Here is a 22595-nt window from a genome sequence, read left to right on the forward strand (position 1 = left end):
CTCATCATACACACTAAAAAACCAACTGATTTAGCTGATCTTGATAACACTGAACAGACTGTCGTAGCACACAACATAAAGTTACTCAGGAAAGCATAACTAACCATAATGAAACCCCAAAAACAATTTATCAGGAGAGAAAGTTATTAAACAGCATAAAAATGAAACTCAATAACACCAATGCCACGTTTCTGAGAGCTGACAAAAGCAATTCTGTAGTAATTATGAACAAAGATGAATAACTCACTAAAACACTAAGTTTTATTTTTGAAAATAACATAACAGAGCTCAAGCAAGATCTGACAAATTCCAAAACAAAATCAGAAAAATGTTTGATAAATACAATTTCCTCTTCACAGAAAAAGAATCAAAAACATGCCTTTTAATGAATCTCTCAGCTCCAAGACTTGTAGCTCAACCTATGACCCATAAACCCTAAGTTCCATTGAGGCCTATTGTTAATTCTGGGAATACACCTGCTTTCAGTGTCTCCCAATTACTGCACAAAATTCTGAAGCAGTACTATACCTTTGATAAAACATAATTATTTAAGAACACAAAGGGATTAGCAACTAAAATTTTGCCTCTTTTGATGAAACTAAGCTATTTACAATAGTACCAACTGAAGAAATAATAGACAATTTTTGAAAACTTAATAACACACAAAAAATTGTCAACTGTAGAAATATCAGAAGTCAAGGACACATTGCAGTTAATATTGTCTTACAATTACTGAACATTCAATGAGAAAGTTCACCAACAGAATTAGGGTCTTGCCATGGGCAGTAGCCTATCAAGTGCTCTTGCAGACATAATTCTCAATCATCTGGAAAGTAAGTTCTTTAATGGAAACAATAGATTCAAAAGTAAAGTAAGATATTACTGGAGATAAGTTGATGATACCTTGCTTCTATTTCATGGAACAAAAAATGAGGTTGAGGAACTACTAGAAGTATTCAATTCTTTCCACATAAACGTGAAATTCGCAATAGAACATGAGGACAACAAATACATAAATTTCCTGTATCTTAAAATCACCAACCATAAACAAAAACATAAGTTCAGCATACACAGAAAACACAGAAAACACACAAACACAGATGTAACACTAGAGAACTCATGTCATCCAACCACACACAAACATGCTCCATTTAGATCCATGCTACACTGAGTACACACTCTTGATCTAAAAGGGAACATTCTCAAGAATGAGATAGTTACAATAAAGAGCATTGCCATAAGCAATGACTACACAGCCAAAACAATTAACAATTCAGACAAACATACAAAAGCAAGACAATGAATGTCAACACTATGAAAGAAGAGAAAATATTCACCAGTATCCCATACTTGGTCCCAATCTCACAAAAAATAGCTAACCTTTAAAAAAAAAAACAAATAAAAGTTTCATTCTCAACTAATAATAAATTACTTAACTTACACATCCGTAACATAAATTCAAATATACAAACATACAACAGTAGAGTGCATGAAGTATCATGCCCTAGTTGTCCTGCCAACTATGTACGGAAAACAAGCACAAACTTCAAAACCTGTATTCAAGAACATGTAAATGCTTTCAGGCTTAACCAATTTGAAGAATCAATCATTGCACAAATATGTTGGAAACGAACCATGTCATCAACAATCTAGAAAACAATTTGATAGTATTACATAATGAAGCCAATAGTAAGACCCTGGATCTGCCAGAACAACTGGAGATACACCTTCACAAAATAAAAAAAAAAAAACCAGAATCAATGTTAAATGAAAAGATTTCACAAGCCACAGCTATTTCTATAATTTTAAATATCTGTTCTGAAGTTATTTCCTGTATGTGTCAATTGTTTAATAATTAAATCTTTAGCACTATGAAAAATGCATCTTGAACCAAACCATGTACAAAAACGTCTGTGAAGTGTTAACAAACACGTGTTTGTGAATGTGTCTCTTGAATGAAATTATTTGCTTGAAAACGATGGAGGAAACAACTTATGACGTTACTGAAACGTTAAAAACGCTTTTCTTGGATTATTTGATAAGTGTACACTGTTCATCTTTACCACTATTTCGCACATATTTTCCACATCTGACTTACGAATTTGTAACCTAACATCAAACCTTTTTGTGACAGGATTATGCATTTCCCCTCATTCAATAGAACAAATAAAGCATGTATTAAGACGAATTACACCTGAAGATGGACCACAGGATCCGAAATGAAGCGTGTACTGAATATAACACGAGTGTAGGACTTTCTAATTTCTTTGTTGCTCGAGGGTTCTTACCTACTACAAATAGAACATAGTTTACATTTTGTCAATCTATACAAGAAAAGTGCTGTGCAAGTAGTCACATCTTGAACGGATTTCGTAGTGCTAAGATGGGTAACTTGCAGTAAGTGTTCAGAATGTAAAATTTTACACTTCACAAAATATGTAGGATCCCACTACTACAGTATCAATGAGTCACAGCTGGAAATGGTCCACTCAAACAATTATGTGGATGTAGCAACTTTTAGGAATTTGAAATTCAACAATTACACAGGCTTAGCTATAGGTAAAGCCAATAACAGACATCAGTTCAGTGGCGGACTACAGGAAAAATACTGAGCCTCAAAGGAAATTGCTTACTAACTCTTACAACCCATCCTAGTACAAATCTGAACCATGCAGCACTTGTATGAAACAGGACTGACAGAAGATTTTGAACATACACTATGAAGTGTCAAATGGACACTGGTTAATTTGAGCCATGCGACAGCATTATGGACATGCTAACAACTAGTCCTTGACCAACAGTGCAGCAAGCAAGTAGCTTAAGTGCTTCTACATCTAAATCTGCATCTACATGATAAATCTGCAATTCACGTAAGTGTTTGACAAAAGTTCATATAACCACTTCCAGAATATTTCTCTACTCTTCTACTCTCAACAATGGTGTGGGGGAAATACAAACACTATCTTTCTGTGCAAGTTCTTAATTCTCTTATCATATTTTGGAATTTGGAAGAGGAAGTTGGTGATTGAAATAATAGGAAGAGATCATGCTACAAATAAAAACTTTTGTTTTGATTTCCAGCTCCCATACTTTGTGATAAAACAAAGCTTGCTGCCATTCCTTGAGTGTTCCCATAATGAGGACAGTGTAAGTAGTCCTCCACAAATGTTGCTCCTCCTAAATCTCTGCCAATGAAATGTGATCTTTGGTTTGCCTTCTTCCAAACACTTTGCATATTATGGTTATAATGCATACAGTGCACACATATTTTGTTAAGCTGTAAGTCTTTAAATTTGGGCGAATTTCGTGCAGTCATAATTTGAGTTTTTTTAGTACTCATGTTGGGGACCACACTTTTTTATTGTTTAGGTAATTTTCCATTTTTCCACCATGTACATCTACATGACTACTCTGCAATTCACATTTAAGTGCTTGGCAGAGGGTTCATCGAACCACAATCATACTATCTACCATTCCACTCCCGAACAGCGCGCGGGAAAAACGAGCACCTAAACCTTTCTGTTCGAGCTCTGATTTCTCTTATTTTATTTTGATGATCATTCCTACCTATATAGGTTGGGCTCAACAAAATATTTTCGCATTCGGAAGAGAAAGTTGGAGACGGAAATTCCGTAAATAGATCTCGCCGCGACGAAAAACGTCTTTGCTTTAATGACTTCCATCCCAACTCGCGTATCATATCTGCCACACTCTCTCCCCTATTACGTGAAAATACAAAACGAGCTGCCCTTTTTTGCACCCTTTCGATGTCCTCCGTCAGTCCCACCTGGTAAGGATCCCACACCGTGCAGCAATATTCTAACAGAGGACGAACGAGTGTAGTGTAAGCTGTCTCTTTAGTGGACTTGTTGCATCTTCTAAGTGTCCTGCCAATGAAACGCAACCTTTGGTTCGCCTTCCCCACAATATTATCTATGTGGTCTTTCCAACTGAAGTTGTTCGTAATTTTAACACCCAGGCACTTAGTTGAATTGACAGCCTTGAAAATTGTACTATTTATCGAGTAATCGAATTCTAACGGATTTCTTTTGGAACTCATGTGGATCACCTCACACTTTTCGTTATTTAGCGTCGACTGCCACCTGCCACACCATACAGCAATCTTTTCTAAATCACTTTGCAACTGATACTGGTCTTCAGATGATCTTACTAGATGGTAAATTACAGCATCATCTGCGAACAACCTAAGAGAACTGCACAGATTGTCACCCAGGTCATTTATATAGACCAGGAACAGCAGAGGTCCCAGGACGCTTCCCTGGGGAACACCTGATATCACTTCAGTTTTACTCGATGATTTGCTGTCTATTACTACGAACTGCGACCTTCCTGACAGGAAATCACGAATCCAGTCGCACAACTGAGACGATACCCCATAGGCCCGCAGCTCGATTAGGAGTCGCTTGTGAGGAACGGTGTCAAAAGCTTTCCGGAAATCTAGAAATACGGAACCAACTTGAGATCCCCTGTCGATAGCGGCCATTACTTCGTGCGAATAAAGAGCTAGCTGCGTTGCACAAGAACGATGTTTTCTGAAACCATGCTGATTATGTATCAACAGATCGTTCCCTTCGAGGTGATTCATAATGTTTGAATACAGTATATGCTCCAAAACCTTACTGCAAACCGACGTCAATGATATAGGTCTGTAGTTCGATGGATTACTCGTAATATCCTTCTTAAACACTGGTGCGACCTGCGCAATTTTCCAATCTGTAGGTACAGATCTATCGGTGAGCGATCGGATGTATATGATTGCTAAGTAGGGAGCTATTGTATCAGCGTAATCTGAAAGGAACCACCTAATCGGTATACAATCTGGACCTGAAGACTTGCCCATATCAAGCGATTTGAGTTGATTCACAACCACTACGGTATCTACTTCTAAGAAACTCATGCTAGCAGCTGTTCGTGATTTAAATTCTGGAATATTCCATTCGTCTTCCCTGGTGAAGGAATTTCGGAAAACTGCGTTTACTAACTCCGCTTTAGCGGCACAGTCGTCGGTAACAGTACCATTGGCACTACGCAGCGAAGGTATTGACTGCGTCTTGCCGCTTGTGTAGTTTACATACGACCAGAATTTCCTCGGATTTTCTACCAAATTTCGAGACAATGTTTCGCTGTGGAACATATTAAAGGCATCTCGCATTGAAGTCCGGGCCAAATTTCGCTCGTCTAAAAATTTTAGCCAATCTTCGGGATTTCGCGTTCTTCTGAACTTCCATTGCTTTTTCCGTTGCCTCTGTAACAGCGTTCTGACCTGTTTTGTGTACCATGGGGGATCAGTTCCATCTCTTACCAATTTATGAGGTATCAATCTCTCAATTGCTGTTGCTACTATATCTTTGAATTTGAGCCACATCTCGTCTACATTTGCATAGTCAGTTCGGAAGGAATGGGGATTGTCTCTTAGGAAGGCTTCTATTGACACTTTATCCGCTTTTTTAAATAAAATTATTTTGCGTTTTTTCTGGTGGATTTGGAAGAAACGGTATTGAGCCTAGCTACAACGACCTTGTGATAACTAATCCCTGTATCAGTGATGATGCTCTGTATTAGCTCTGGATTGTTTGTGGCTAAGAGGTCAAGTGTGTTTTCGCAACCATTTACAATTCGCGTGGGTTCGTGGACTAACTGTTCGAAATAATTTTCGGAGAAAGCATTTAGGACAATCTCGGAAGATGTTTTCTGCCTACCACCGCTTTTGAACAAGTATTTCTGCCAACATATCGAGGGGAGGTTGAAGTCCCCAGCAACTATAACCGTATGAGTGGGGTATTTATTTGTTACGAGACTCAAATTTTCTCTGAACTGTTCAGCAACTATATCATCAGAGTCTGGGGGTCGGTAGAAGGAGCCAATTATTAACTTAGTTCGACTGTTAAGTATAACCTCCAGCCCTACCAATTCGCACGGAGTATTTACTTCGACTTCACTACAAGATAAACCACTACTGACAGACACAAACACTCCACCACCAATTCTGCCTAATCTATCTTTCCTGAACGCCGTGTGAGACCGTAAAAATTTCTGCAGAACTTATTTCAGGCTTTACTCAGCTTTCTGTACCTGTAACGATTTCAGCTTCTGTGCATTCTATTAGCGCTTGAAGCTCAGGGACTTTCCCAGCACAACTACAACAATTTACAACTACAATTCCGACTGTTCCTTGATCCAAGCACGTCCTGTATTTGCCATGCACCCTTTGAGATTGCAACCCACCCCGTATTTTCCCGAGGCCTTCTAACCTAAAAAACCGCCCAGTCCACGCCACACAGCCTCCGCTACCCGTGCAGCCGCCAGCTGAGTGTAGTGAACTCCTGACCTATTCAGCGGAGCCCGAAACCCCACCACCATATGGCGCAAGTCAAGGAATCTGCAGCCAACACGGTCGCAAAACCGTCTGAGCCTCTGATTCAGACCACCGGGCTCTGCACCAAAGGTCCACAGTCGGTTCTGTCAACGATGCTGCAGTGGTGAGCTCTGCCTTCATCTCTTAAGCAAGACTGGCAGCCTTCATCAAATCAGATAGCCGCTCGAATCCAGAGTGTTTCCCCAGATCCATAGCGACACACGTCATTAGTGCCGACATCTGCAGTTGCCTGCACCCTGTGCTCTTCATGGCATCCGGAAGGACCCTTTCCACACCAGGAATGACTCCACCCGGAATGCACGCGGAGTGCACACTGGATTTCTTCCCATCCTTAGCCGCCATATCCCTAAGGGGCTCCATTACAAAACAAATGCCCAACGACTGAGCTACAATCTGCCTGAATTTACGATTACAGTAACTAAAACTCGAAATTGCACCTCCTATACGAAACTCACACGAAATGTAAGTAAGAATCTACGACGTAAACACAGAAAAGAAGCTATATACATGTCTTTCTGCGCTGTATATGCGCACCAACTGGGAGCTCAGGCCACCTTAGTGGGCCGAGGAGATGCAAGGACAGTGCTATATTTACCTGTGAGAGGCACAGTGGGCTTTTTACTGGCGAATAACTTACAAGCAGCAAATGTCGACACCTTTTCCTTCACTCTGATTTCCTGAATAAACCGTTCACCTTTGAAAATGGGGCAATCTAGAGGCAGTAGCGTGGTCACCCAAACAGTTGATGCAACGAGGGGATGGAGGTGGACAAGCACCCTTATGGGCATGCTTGCCACATGTAATGCATTTGACCAGATTGGAACACGACTGGCTGGTATGATTGAACCGCTGACACCGATAGCAACACATAGGGTTGGGGGATGTAAGGGCAAACTGAAATTATCTCATAGACCGCTTTTATGTTCGATGGGAGTTGAACTCTGTCAAATGTCAAGAAGATATTAAGGGTTGGAAGCAAGTCCTCGTCAACCCTTTTCAAGACTCGAACAGCCGTTACACCCTCGTCACACAGGTAGTTTTGAATTTCCTCGTCAGACAATCCGTGGAGGGAGCTGAATTTAGTGTGCAGTGCGCTTCTACCTGGACAGGGAAGTTCACAGCAATTTTTGTGCCAGGAGGGCACTGACTGCTTCTAACTACAAGGTGCTATTTCGTTTTCAGGAAAAAGACTTTCAAGACTTGCAACTGCGTCGACACCTTTCTGAATGATGAAAAGGTTTACTGTGGAGAAGTCGTGACCTCCGTCCAACCGAGAAACAAGGAACTGTGGCACTGATGGAAGAATTGTCTGTGACCGAGATTCATTTAACTTTCGCTTGTGAGCAGAAACTGTAGTCGTAGAGGAAACCATTGCGGAAGTATCCCCCATGATTACCAGCGTCTCCGATGACGCGCTTCTTCCTTGTGGGGGCCCTCTCTGAGGGCTTTCCCGCCTTAGGTGATGGTCCACACCTCTGGTCACAACTCCCGAGAAACGGACGGAGGGACCAATCGGCACGTTCGGAAAGTACCAGCTCGGGTAATCACCCATCCCAGGGCCTGGCCGTTACCAGGTGGTACGTACGTGTCCTACCTGTCTACCTGGGGCGGGGAGTTACGCGTTACCCCGTCACCGGCTACACGTGGGAATGCATGGGTCGGCCTTCAGACATGCACGGGGAGGAAAAAAGAGAAGGGAGGAACAACGGAAAGGAAAGGAAGGGAAAGGAAGGGAAAGGAAGGGAAAGGAAGGGAAAGGGAGGTCTCAAACGCCACAGCGGATATGAGGGTAAAGAGAAGAGGCAAGGGGAAGAGAAGGACAAAGGAAGGACAGACTTTCCAGCATAGAAAGTGAAGAAGAGAGACTGTCTTACAGTTACGAGCGTCCGTCTCCAGACATAGGCACAATCCATACTCCCAGAGGGGGAGAAGGGGAAGGGAAGAGTCAGAGGCAGAAGCGAGGTGAGGGACATGGGGGATGGGGAGGGATGTGGAAAAGGAAGGTATGCAGTCCAGAAAGGAAAGAGGGCCACATTAGCTCGGGGTCCCGTGCTCGCCATGCACATATCCACAAAAGAGTTGTGAACCCCCTGGAGGATCCACGTGGTGATTACCATACATTATACCAATGGAGGTAACTCTTTCCGGACACATGGTGGCAATTATGAAGTGTAACCAGTCCACCTGCATGCATTTCCACATGACTTGCCATGCCAGTTGCCAGTGACCACAGGACTTCCAGGAATCATGTGGGTTTTTTGTAAAGACAAATGAACAAATTTTCAATACTGAATTTTTATGATTACATTTTAAATGCACATCCATTTACGGTTCTTCCTCTGCTTAACATGTGGATAAAAGTTCTTTTAGCATAGATTTAGCCACTTTTTTATGAATGGTCTAATTTATAAGCATATTAAAGGTTTCTTTTGTTACATAATAAATATTTTACATTAATCTTGCATAGACAGGACGTTTTCACCCAGTACTCAACTGCTGAATATGAAACCTTCCTCTAATTATTGATCCAGAATAGTGTGCCTTCATTATCGTGTGGTTGATTGCTTTAAATCTTTAACTAAGCATAAGCATTCAAGCTGTTTAAGATTTAATTTACTCATTTTTCTGTCTGTCACTCTAGGAGCAAGCTCATACTCTAGCCCACACGGAAGGAAAAATGGTAGTACTTACAATTTAATTTTGTTCTAATATTAAATCTACACTTGCTGTGGGTATCAAACATTTTCTTATCCTAGAGCAACACAAAGCTGTTCTCATTTAGTTCTCATGTTTATATTATGCTGTGTTAAGAAAGAAAGAACCACACCAGAGAAAACTCAGTGTGGCACAATTTAATTGTTCAACCAAAAAGCTAGGAATTTGATTTTATCGATATTTTGCAGCTTCAAATGCGTACTCAATACACTCGAGTTATGAATTAAAAAACGCCTTTAGTCACATTTTGTCATGTTTTATTCCGTACACGATGCATTTCGGTCCCTGTGGGTCCATCTCCAGGAGTATTTCGTCTTAATACATACTTTATTCGTCTTCTTGAATGAGATTAAATGCATATTCCTATCATAGAAAGGTGTGATGTTCGGTTAAGAATTTCGAAAGCCACACGCAGAAAAATGTGCGAAATAGTAGAAAAGATGGATAGTTAAACTTACCAAATAATGTAAGAAAGCGTTTTTAACGCTTTAGTAACACCTCAAGTTTTCTGCTCCATCGTTTTCATGCATATTTTATTCAAGAGGCACCTCTGCGAACAACGTCTGTAAACACTTTGCAGATGTTTTTGTACATGGTGTGGTCCGAGGTACATTTTTCATAGTGCTAAAGGTACAAATATTAAGCAATTGACATATACAGGAAAAAACTGACATACGCAGGAAATAACTTGAGAACAGGTATTTAAAATTACAAAGGTAACTGTAGCTTGCGAAATTTGTTTGTTCATTTAACACCGACTCTGGCTTTTTGATTCAGTGGAGGAGTATCTCCAATTGTTCTAACAGATTTAGGGTCTTACCATTGGCTTCATTATGTAATAATACCAAATTGTCGTCTAGATTCTTTTCTAGATTGTTTATGACATAGTTCGTCTCCAACGTATGTTGTGCAATGAGTGATTTGTTCAAAGTGGTTGAACTTTAAAGCATGTAAATGCATGTTCCCCCCATGAACCATGGACCTTGCCGTTGGTTGGGAGGCTTGCGTGACTCAGCGATACAGATAGCCGTACCGTAGGTGCAACCACAACGGAGGAGTATCTGTTGAGAGGCCAGACAAATGTGTGGTTCCTGAAGAGGGGCAGCAGCCTTTTCAGCAGTTGCAAGGGCAACAGTCTGGATGATTGACTGATCTGGCCTTGTAACAATAACCAAAACGGCCTTGCTGTGCTGGTACTGAGAACGGCTGAAAGCAAGGGGAAACTACAGCCCTAATTTTTCCCGAGGGCATGCAGCTTTACTGTATGGACAAATGGTGATGGCGTCCTCTTGGGTAAAATATTCCGGAGGTAAAATAGTCCCCCATTCGGATCTCCGGGTGGGGACTACTCAAGAGGATGTCGTTATCAGGAGAAAGAAAACTGGCGTTCTACGGATCGGAGCGTGGAATGTCAGATCCCTTAATCGGGCAGGTAGGTTAGAAAATTTAAAAAGGGAAATGGATAGGTTGAAGTTAGATATAGTGGGAATTAGTGAAGTTAGGTGGCAGGAGGAACGAGACTTCTGGTCAGGTGACTACAAGGTTATAAACACAAAATCAAATAGGGGTAATGCAGGAGTAGGTTTAATAATGAATAGGAAAATAGGAATGCGGGTAAGCTACTACAAACAGCATAGTGAACGCATTATTGTGGCCAAGATAGATACGAAGCCCACACCTACTACAGTAGTACAAGTTTATATGCCAACTATCTCTGCAGATGATGATGAAATTGAAGAAATGTATGATGAAATAAAAGAAATTATTCAGATTGTGAAGGGAGACGAAAATTTAATAGTCATGGGTGACTGGAATTCGAGTGTAGGAAAAGGGAGAGAAGGAAACATAGTAGGTGAATATGGATTGGGGGACAGAAATGAAAGAGGAAGCCGCCTGGTAGAATTTTGCACAGAGCACAACATAATCATAACTAACACTTGGTTTAAGAATCATGAAAGAAGGTTGTATACATGGAAGAACCCTGGAGATACTAAAAGGTATCAGATAGATTATATAATGGTAAGACAGAGATTTAGGAACCAGGTTTTAAACTGTAAGACATTTCCAGGGGCAGATGTGGACTCTGACCACAATCTATTGGTTATGACCTGTAGATTAAAACTGAAGAAACTGCAAAAAGGTGGGAATTTAAGGAGATGGGACCTGGATAAACTAAAAGAACCAGAGGTTGTACAGAGATTCAGGGAGAGCATAAGGGAGCAATTGACAGGAATGGGGGAAATAAATACAGTAGAAGAATAATGGGTAGCTTTGAGGGATGAAGTAGTGAAGGCAGCAGAGGATCAAGTAGGTAAAAAGACGAGGGCTAGTAGAAATCCTTGGGTAACAGAAGAAATATTGAATTTAATTGATGAAAGGAGAAAATATAAAAATGCAGTAAGTGAAAGAGGCAAAAAGGAATACAAATGTCTCAAAAATCAGATCGACAGGAAGTGCAAAATGGCTAAGCAGGAATGGCTTGAGGACAAATGTAAGGATGTAGAGGCCTATCTCACTAGGGGTAAGATAGATACCGCCTACAGGAAAATTAAAGAGACCTTTGGAGATGAAGAGAACGACTTGTATGAATATCAAGAGCTCAGATGGAAACCCAGTTCTAAGCAAAGAAGGGAAGGCAGAAAGGTGGAAGGAGTATATAGAGGGTCTATACTAGGGCGATGTACTTGAGGACAATATTATGGAAATGGAAGAGGATGAAGATGAAATGGGAGATACGATACTGCGTGAAGAGTTTGACAGAGCACTGAAAGACCTGAGTCGAAACAAGGCCCCCGGAGTAGACAATATTCCATTGGAACTACTGACGGCCGTGGGAGAGCCAGTCCTGACAAAACTCTACCATCTGGTGAGCAAGATGTATGAAACAGGCGAAATACCCTCAGACTTCAAGAAGAATATAATAATTCCAATCCCAAAGAAAGCAGGTGTTGACAGATGTGAAAATTACCGAACTATCAGCTTAATAAGACACAGCTGCAAAATACTAACACGAATTCTTAACAGATGAATGGAAAAACTAGTAGAAGCCAACCTCGGGGAAGATCAGTTTGGATTCCGTAGAAACACTGGAACACGTGAGGCAATACTGACCTTACGACTTATCTTAGAAGAAAGATTAAGGAAAGGCAAACCTACGTTTCTAGCATTTGTAGACTTAGAGAAAGCTTTTGACAATGTTGACTGGAATACTCTCTTTCAAATTCTAAAGGTGGCAGGGGTAAAATACAGGGAGCGAAAGGCTATTTACAATTTGTACAGAAACCATATGGCAGTTATAAGAGTCGAGGGACATGAAAGGGAAGCAGTGGTTGGGAAGGGAGTAAGACAGGGTTGTAGCCTCTCCCCGATGTTGTTCAATCTTTATATTGAGCAAGCAGTAAAGGAAACAAAAGAAAAATCCGGAGTAGGTATTAAAATTCATGGAGAAGAAATAAAAACTTTGAGGTTCGACGATGACATTGTAATTCTGTCAGAGACAGCAAAGGACTTGGAAGAGCAGTTGAATGGAATTGACAGTGTCTTGAAAGGAGGATATAAGATGAACATCAACAAAAGCAAAACAAGGATAATGGAATGTAGTCGAATTAAGTCGGGCGATGCTGAGGGAATTAGATTAGGAAATGAGGCACTTAAAGTAGTAAAGGAGTTTTGCTATTTGGGGAGCAAAATAACTGATGATGGTCGAAGTAGAGAGGATATAAAATGTAGGCTGGCAATGGCAAGGAAAGCGTTTCTGAAGAAGAGAAATTTGTTAACATCCAGTATTGATTTAAGTGTCAGGAAGTCATTTCTGAAAGTATTCGCATGGAGTGTAGCCATGTATGGAAGTGAAACATGGACGATAAATAGTTTGGACAAGAAGAGAATAGAAGCTTTCGAAATGTGGTGCTACAGAAGAATGCGGAAGATTAGATGGGTAGATCACATAACTAATGAGGAAGAATTGAATATGATTGGTGAGAAGAGAAGTTTGTGGCACAACTTGACCAGAAGAAGGGATCGGTTGGTAGGACATGTTCTGAGGCATCAAGGGATCACCAATTTAGTATTGGAGGGCAGCGTGGAGGGTAAAAATCGTAGGGGGAGACCAAGAGATGAATACACTAAGCAGATTCAGAAGGATGTAGGTTGCAGTAGGTACTGGGAGATGAAAAAGCTTGCACAGGATAGAGTGGCATGGAGAGCTGCATCAAACCAGTCTCAGGACTGAAGACCACAACAACAACAACAACAACAAATGCATGTTCTTGAAAATGGGTTTTTAAGTTCCTGCTTGTTTTCCTTACATAGTGGGCAGGGCTACTGGGGCGTGATACTTTGTACACCCAACTGTTTTTGTTGTTTGTATGCATATTTCATTTTATGTTATGGATGGGTAAGTTTCCTAATTTATTATTAGTTGAGAATTAAACTGTTACATTGTCGTTTTTTTAAAAAGGTTAGCTATTTTTGTGAGGTGGGGGACCAGGTACGGGAGACTGGCGAATATATTGTCTTCTTTAATAGTGCTGTCATTTGTTGTCTTGCTTTTGTGTATTTGTCTGTCTCAATTGTCAATTGATTTGGTTGTGTAGCCATTACTTATGGTAATGCTCTTTATTGTATCCATCTAATTCTTGAGGGTGTTTCCTTCTAGAGCAAGGTAGTGTACTCTGTGTAGCATGGACCTAAATGCGGCTTGTTTATGTGTGGTGAATGACATGATGTGTTGTCCAGTGTAATATCTGTGTGTGTGTGTTTTCTGTGTATGCTTAAGGTTTGTTTCTGTTGATGGTTGGTGATTTTAAGATCCAGGAAATTTATGCTTTTGTTGTCCTCATGTTCTACTGTGAATTATATGTGTTTGTGGAAAGAATTGAATACTGCTAGTAGTTCTTTGAACTCATTTTTTGTTCCATCAAATAGAAGCAAGGTATCAACAACATATCTCCAGTAATATCTTATTTTACTTTTGAATCTATTGTTTTCATTGAAGAACTTACTTTCCAGATGATTGAGAAATATGTCTGCAAGAACAATTCATAGGCCCATGGCAAGACCTTCATTCTGTTGGTGAACTTTGCCATATAACGTAAAGTAATTGTGAGACAATATTAGCTGCAACATGTCCTTGACTTCTGATATTTCTGCAGTGGACAATTTTTTTATGTGATTAAGTTTTCAAAAATTATGTCTATTGTTTCTACAGTTGGTACATTTGTAAATGTGTTAGTTACATCAAAAGAGGCAAACCTGACACCTGCAGGAATATTTATATCTTTAAGGAATTAGGAACTAAAATTAATGTTCTTAACTGAGTGTGATTTATCAAATGTATAGTACTGCTTCAGAATTTTGTTTAGTAATTGGGAGACTTTGACAGGTGTATTCCCAGAATTAACAGTAGACCTCAATGTAACTTGGTATTAATGGGTCTTGGGTTGAGCTCAGTCTTTGGTCTGTGGGATTCATTAAAGTCCAAGTTTTTGCTTCTTTTTCTGTGAAGGAGAAATTGCATTTATTAACCATTTTTCTGCTTTTGTTTAGGAATTTTATAGTTGGATCTTGCTGGAGCTCTTATTTTATTTTCAAAAAAGAAACTTTATGTTTTAGTCATGTATTCATCTTTGTTCATAATTACTACAGAATTGCTTCTGCCAGCTTTCAGAAACGTGGCGTCGTTATTGAGTTTGATGTTTATGCTGTTTAATAGCTTTCTCTCTTGATAAACTGCTTTGGGATTTCATTATGGTTACTTATGCTTTTCAGAGTAACTTTATTTTTGAAACTTCCTGGCAGATTAAAACTGTGTGCCCGACGGAGACTCGAACTCGGGACCTTTGCCTTTCGTGGATAAGTGCTCTACCATCTGAGCTACCAAAGCACGAGGAGACGAGATACTGGCAGAAGTAAAGCTGTGAGTACCGGGCGTGAGTCGTGCTTTGGTAGCTCAGATGGTAGAGCACTTGCCCGTGAAAGGCAAAGGTCCTGAGTTAGAGTCTCTGTCGAGCACACAGTTTTAATCTGCCAGGAAGTTTCATATCAGTGCACACTCCGCTGCAGAGTGAAAATCTCATTCTGGAAACTTTATTTTTGTCGTATGCTAGGACAGTTTGTTCATTGTTGTTTAGGTCAGCTAAATGAGCTCCTTTTTTTGGTGTGTATGCTGAGGTTTTTTAGGGTATTCTTACTTAATCTGGGTTATACATTGTGCCTTAGAGCTTTGTTTAGTAGATGTTCTTGTTCACCCAATGTGATATCAGTTTGGTTAACGACTTTCATAAACCTGTGTTTTGTTGGAAGGTTGGTTGTCCTGCTGCTGATGCAGTTTAAGTTGCATGGCTTCTAATTTCTTTTGGTGCCTGTGTGTGATTTCAGTTTGCATTTTGTTTAGAACACTTTCTACATGCTCCTCAGCGGCTTTTAGGTCTAATGGTATAGTGTATTAGCTAATTGTAAATACATGTTATAACAGCACTTAACAATATATTCTTTCTTCATAGACTGAGATTTTACTTCTCACTTCATCCATATTATCTCACATATCCTTTTGGCAATCTGGGTTCCAGCAGACTTGTTTTTGATCTTCAGTTTCACGTAATCGGGACGAGAAACACACACTAGACATTCATTGGTGAATTTAACACTAGCTTGTAATTCCTGTACGAGTATGCTGCTTTCAGTGCCTGGCTGGGCAAATTCAATTTAATTTTATCCATATTTTGGAGCTTCAAACGTGACTGTACTACACATGCACAAGGTACGAATTAAAAAACGCCTTCTGTCACAATTTTTCGTGTTTCATTCAGTACATTATGCATATCTGACCGTGTTCGTCCATCTTCAGGTGTAATTCGTCTTAATACATGCTTTATTTGTTCTCTTGAAAGGGATGAAGTGCATATTCTTGTCATGAAAAGGTTTGATATTAGTATATGAATTTGCAAAGTCAGAAAATACGTGCGAAAACTGAAAAAGAAAAATGTAACAGTTTAATTCTCAACTAATAATAAATTAGGAAACAAGCAGAAACTTCAAAACCAGTTCTCAGGAACATGTAAATGCTTTCATGCTCAATCACTCTAAAAAATCAGTCATTCCACAACATATGTTGGAAACGAAGCATGTCATCAACAATCCAGAAAACAATGTGGTAGTACTGCATCATGTAGCCAACGGTAAGACCCGAAATCTGAACAACTGAGGATACACCTCCAGAAAATCAAATACCAGAGTTGATGTTAAATGAACAAACTGATTTCGCAAGCCACAGTTACTTTTATAATTTTGAAGATATGTTATGAAGTTATATACTGCGTATATCAATTGTTTAATAATTATATCTTCAGCACTACGAAAAACGCACTTTTGACCACTCCATGTACAAAACATCTGTGTAGTGTTCCCAAACATGTGTTCGGAGAGGTGCCTCAAATGAAATGGTATGCTTCGAAACGATGGAGCAGAAAACTTACGCTATTACTAAAGTGTTAAAAACGCTTTTCTTGGATTACTTGGATAAGTTTACACTATTCTACTTTTCCACTATTTCGCACATTTTTCTGCGTTTTGCTTACGAAAATTTGGATCTTAACATCAAACATTTCCATGACAGGAATGTGCATTTGATCTCATGCAAGAGGACAAATAAAGCAGGTATTAAGACTAATTACACCTGAAGATGGCCCCACAGGGTCAGATATGCATAATGTACTGAAAAACCTCAAACATTGTGACAGAAGGCGTTTTTTAATTCATACCTCAAGTGTGTTGACTACAGTCACGTTTGAAGCTGCAAAATATGAATAAGATTAAAGTGAATTTGACCAGCAAGGCACTGAAAGCAGTATACTCATACACTAATTACAAAATAAAGTTCACGAAAGCAAGTGCTAGTATGAAGTTCACGAAAGAATGTCTACCATGTGGATTTCGTCCTAATTATGTCAAAGTGAAGATCAAAGACAAGTATGTTGCAGCCCAGTGTGCCAAAATGAAATGTGAGATAACGTGGAAGTAGTCAGAAATAAAATCGTAGTATAAGAAGAAAGAAGATATTGTTAAGTGCTTTTGTAACACGGATTTACAATTACTTAATACTCTACACCATTAGAACTAAACGCTGCTAAGTAGTATGTAGAAAGAATTTTAAATAAAATGCAGACATATCACACACAGGCACCAAAAATGAATGTTGGTCCGTTATATAATTTTTCTAAGGATATTGTTATTTCTTGATAATTGCTTCAATTATCAGTATTTATAGTTTCAGTATTTTTGAAGAAGTCTATAAATATTGTTATGTCTAGGATAATTAATATTGACATAATAAATACTCATACTGTTAGGGTGATAATTACAGTAATTGATTTAGGTTGAAGTATTTCGTTTGATGCAATTTTTGTAATATAAATAAATAGAACTAATATACCACCGAGAAATGTTAAGAATAAAATATATGATAGTCAATAGCTTTCCATTATTGTTCCTGTTACTAATCCAACTAAGTTTGAATGATAATGAAAGGTATTATTGATATTGGATGTCTTAATTTAATAAAATTAATATTTATTATGTTTGATAGTGTTAAAATTATTATTTTAATCATTTCAGGGGTTGGTTTATTTAAAATATCGGTTTTGGGGACCGACGATGGAAGCTTTCCACCTCTGAAGTTTTAAAAGTGGGGGCTAGACTTATATCCGGTTTACAATACTGGTGTGTTTTTTTTTTCAAACTATTTAAACTAATGTTTATATTCTCTGTTTTTACATCTTTGTTGGTATATTTTGCTGGTGTTTATGTTTTTTCTTCTAAATGTAAGCATTTATTAATGGTTCTTTTGAGATTGGAGTATACTGTTCTTTCTTTCTTTATGTTAATTTACGATTATTTCTTTCCTGTTATTGTTTTAGTTTTTTCTGTTTGTGAAGGTGCTTTGGGTCTTTCTATTTTGGTTTAAATGATTCGGTCTCATGGTAATGATTTTTTTGGTTCTTTTGGGTTATCTTCATGTTAAAGTATTTATTTGTAACTATTTTTGATCCCACTTTGTTTATTAAGTAATTCTTTAATGTTTCTGTCAAGTTTTGTTTTTAAAATTTGTGTGTATTCATATGCTAATTTAAATATAATTAGATATTTTTGTATTGATTATTTTTCTGTTAGTTTAATTTTGTTGAATTTTTGAATTTGTTCTTTAATAATTACTGCTAGAGATTCAGTTTATTTGAGTTATTATCATTCTAATTTTTTGCTTTCATGGTTTTAATTTGAATAATTATGCTTTATTGTTCATTTGCTAGGTTGCATCTTCTTTGTTTTTATATATTTTTTTAGGCTATATTAGTCCCTACTTTGCTTTTGATTTTAGGTTGAGGTTATCAGCCTGAGCTTTTGCAGCCTGGTGTTTAATTTTTTATACTTTGGTTGCTAGATTACCTTTGTTGTTGGTTTTATTTAAGATTTATGATTTTTCTAACACTTTGTATTTCCCTTTATTGGTTGATTTTGGTTCTTATTTTATTTATGTATTTCTAATTTTGACTTTTTTAGTTAAGATGCCTACATTTTTGGTTCATTAAAGTTATTTCTTATTTGGGTTTAAGGTTTAATTATTTTTGATTATCTTTAGGTTTATCTGGTGGAGTTATTAGATTTGTTTTCATCAGGTTGATTTGGGGTCTTTAACTGAATATTCTTCTGTAAGAATGGTTATTGGTGGATTGCTAACTATAAATTGATGTGGTTGTATGGGCTCACTTTCTTTAATGGTTGGTCATGGTTTATATTCTACTAGATTATTTTGTTTAATATTATTTATGAACATTTAGGTACACAAAGATTATTAATTAACAAGAGTTGAATTAATTTAATACCTAGAATGTCTTAATGGTGATTCCTTTTAAGATCATCAAATATGGCTGATCCTCCATCGCTGAATTTGGTAGGTGAACTTAGATTATTAAATAGAATTGTGTCTTTATCTTCTTTTAGATTTTTTGCTTTCATCTTTTTATCTTTTTTGGAGCTGTTTATACTTTGTATATATATTCTTATGCTCAGTATGGAAATTATTATTCTGGGGTTTATACTTGTTCTCTTGGTTATTTTCGTGAATATCATCTTTTACTTCTGTATTGATTGACTTTAAATATTCTTTCTTTAAAAGGTGAGTATATCTCTGTATACATTGCTCAAGTATTTCAATTTAAAATATTGTTTAGTGGAATCAATGATACGAAGTTTTTCATCTTAGGCCGTGAATTTATGATCTATTTGTTCTTTGAGTTTTTTCTTTGTTCTTTCCTGAACTGTAATTTTTATTTTAGGTATTTATTATTTAATAATTGATTATAGAGTTTTTGTTGAATTAGCACTTTTTAATTTGAATGGTTCTACAGTTGTTATAACTCTAATTTTGGATTGAATATCTATTATTTTAATGTCTTATTATGTGTATTTCCTCTTTCGTGATTTATTATAGGGAGGATTATATATCAGGAAAAGCAAATATAAATCGTTTTATTATTATTGCTTTAATATTATTGCTTTAATATTTATTCTTTCTATACTGTTTTTAATTAAGAGTCCTACTTTGATTAGAATTTTTAAGGATGGGATGGTTTAGGTTTAGTTTTTTATTGTGTAGTTAATTATTATCAAAATGTAAAATCTTATAGTGCTGGTATATTAACTGCTCTCTCTAGTAGTATTGGTGATGTTGCTATTTTAATTCTATTGCTTGAATATTAAATGTTGATGGTTGAAATTATGATTTTATTTCTAATTGTTTTGAAATAAAAGTTATTATATTAATTGTTTTGGCAGCTATAACTAAATGAGCTCAGATTCCTTTTTCTTTTTGACTTCCTGCTGCTATGTTTGCTCCTACTCCTGTTACTACTTTAGTTCATTTTTCTACTCTTGTTACTACTGGAGTTTATTTATCGATTCGTTTTAGACCAATATTAGATACTTATAATTGTTGTCGGTTTTTACTTTTAATTTGTTGTATAACTATATTTACAGCTGGATTGGGTGCTAATTTTGAATTTGATTTAAGGAAGATTATTGCGCTTTCTACTTTAAGACAACTTGGTTTAATAATAAGAATTTTGGCTATAGGTTATCCAAAGTTAGATTTCTTTCATTTATTGGGTCATGCTTTGTTTAAGGCATTACTATTTATGTGTGCAGGTTCAATGATTCATAATTTTAAGGATTTTCAAAATATTCGTTTTATGGGCTCAATTGTTAATTTTATGCCTTCAACTTCTGTTTGTTTTAATGTTTCTACTTTGTATCTGAGTGGTATACCTCTTTTGGCAGGATTTTATTCAAAGGACTTGATTCTTGAAATGGTTTGCTTAAGTTGAATTAATTGTGTAATTTTTTTATTTTTCTACTGGTTTAACAGCTGCTTATTCTTTCGTTTATTATTCAATATCTGGGGATAATTTTTATACTAGATTTTCTTTTGATGATGAGGGTTACTGTATTTCATTTGGTATGATTCGTTTATTATTTGTTGCTGTTTTTGGTGGTAGTCTTATCTTGATTGATTTTCCCTACTCCTCATGTGATTGCTTTGCCTTATTATTTAAAGTTTTGACGATTATAGTTGTTTTAAATGCTAATTTGGGTTATTTCTAAGTTTGATTGTACTCATAATTTATTTTCTGTAAGTATGCTTTATTTTGTTAGATTTGCTGGTTCTATATGATTTAAACCTTTTCTTTGAACTAAGTTTGTTAGATATGTTCCTTTAAAGTCAGGTTATTATTCATGAAAATCATTTGATATGGCTGGGGTGAGTTATTTGTTGGTCAAGGTTTATATAGATTATTTATTTAGTTAATTGGTTATATGCAAGGTTGATATGATTGTAACTAAGATTTATCTTTTAACTTTTATTTTTCGAATGTTAATTTTAAGAATGTTATTTTTCTTATACTTAAATAGCTTATAATTAGAGTGTGACACTGAAGATGTTAAGGAAGTATTTTTACTTTTAGGTATTTACAAATATGAATATTATTTTTACAGTGAAAATGTGTTTAATTTAAACTATATAAATTTTAGGAATGTTAACAGAGTTTAACTGCTAATATAAAAAGTTAGCAGCTTTCATATTGTCTTAATATCTCCTTAATTGGAACTTTATAGTTAAAATTATATTATTAACAGTAATACACCTGTTTTTGGCTTCAATTAATAAGAATAAGGGTATTTTATTTACCAATGTTTCAGGTCGAAAATGACTGCAATATTTCGCTTCTTATTCTATTTAAGGTTGATTGATGATATCAATAGTTTTTGAATGCAACCCAAATGTTATAGTTAACTACAACCCTTTATATTGCTCATTGTAAGGCTCCTTTATTTCATTTGTGGTATAGTTCGCGTAATAGGAGTAGAATAAAAAATACTGTTGATACTGTTCAGATTATAATGTCTGAGGTTTTGAAAATAATTACAGTTGGACAAATAATGACATTTCTACATCAAAGATTAGAAAAATTACTGCGATTGTGAAGAATAGAAGGGAGAACTGCATTCATGCTGATCTTTTTGGATCAAATCCACACTCGAATGGTGATCTGGTGCTGCATCAGCAGCAGGACAACCAACCATCCAACAAAACAGTTTTACAAAAGACTCACTAACCAAATTCATATCACATTTAGTGAAAAAGGGCAACATTTACTCAGGAAAGCGCTAAAGTACAACATAGGACCCAGATTAAGTACTAACAGCCTTATAACCCCATCACAGACATTAAAAAAGCAGCTGATTTAGCTGATCTTAATAACACTGAACAGATCGTCCTAGCACACGACATAAATACAATTATTCAGGAAACCTTAAGTAACCTTTATGAAACCCCCGAAGCAGTGCATCAAGGGAGACAGCTATTAAACAGCATAATCATGAAAATCAATAACAATGGCATGGTTCTGAAAGTTGACGAAAGCAATTCTGTAGTAATTATGAAAAACGATGAATACATCTCTAAAGCACTTTCTTTTCTGAAAATAACGTAACAGAGCTCAAGCAAGATCGAATTATAAATTTCCAAAACAAAATCAAATTTCTTCTACAGAGAGAAAGAAGCAAAAACATGCATTTTAATGAATCCCACAGCCCAAAGACAGAGCTCAACCTGAGGGACAGAGCAGGGTGGCGCAGTGGTTAGCACACTCGACTCGCATTCAGGACAACAGTTCTAACACATCTCCAGCCATCCTGATTTAGATTTCTGTGATTTCCCTAAATCATTTCAGGATAATGCTGGGATGGTTCCTTAGAAACGGCATGGTCGATTTCCTTCCAAATCCTTCCCTAATCCGAGCTTAAGTTCCTTCTCTAATGACCTCATTGTTGACCCGACATTAAACACTGCTTTCCTCCTCCTCAACCTAAATCTCAAGTTCCATTGAGGTCTACTGTTAATTCTGGGAATGCACCTGCTTTCAAAGTC

The sequence above is a fragment of the Schistocerca cancellata genome, unplaced genomic scaffold (assembly GCF_023864275.1).
Source record: "Schistocerca cancellata isolate TAMUIC-IGC-003103 unplaced genomic scaffold, iqSchCanc2.1 HiC_scaffold_1148, whole genome shotgun sequence".
Lineage (NCBI taxonomy): Eukaryota > Metazoa > Arthropoda > Insecta > Orthoptera > Acrididae > Schistocerca > Schistocerca cancellata.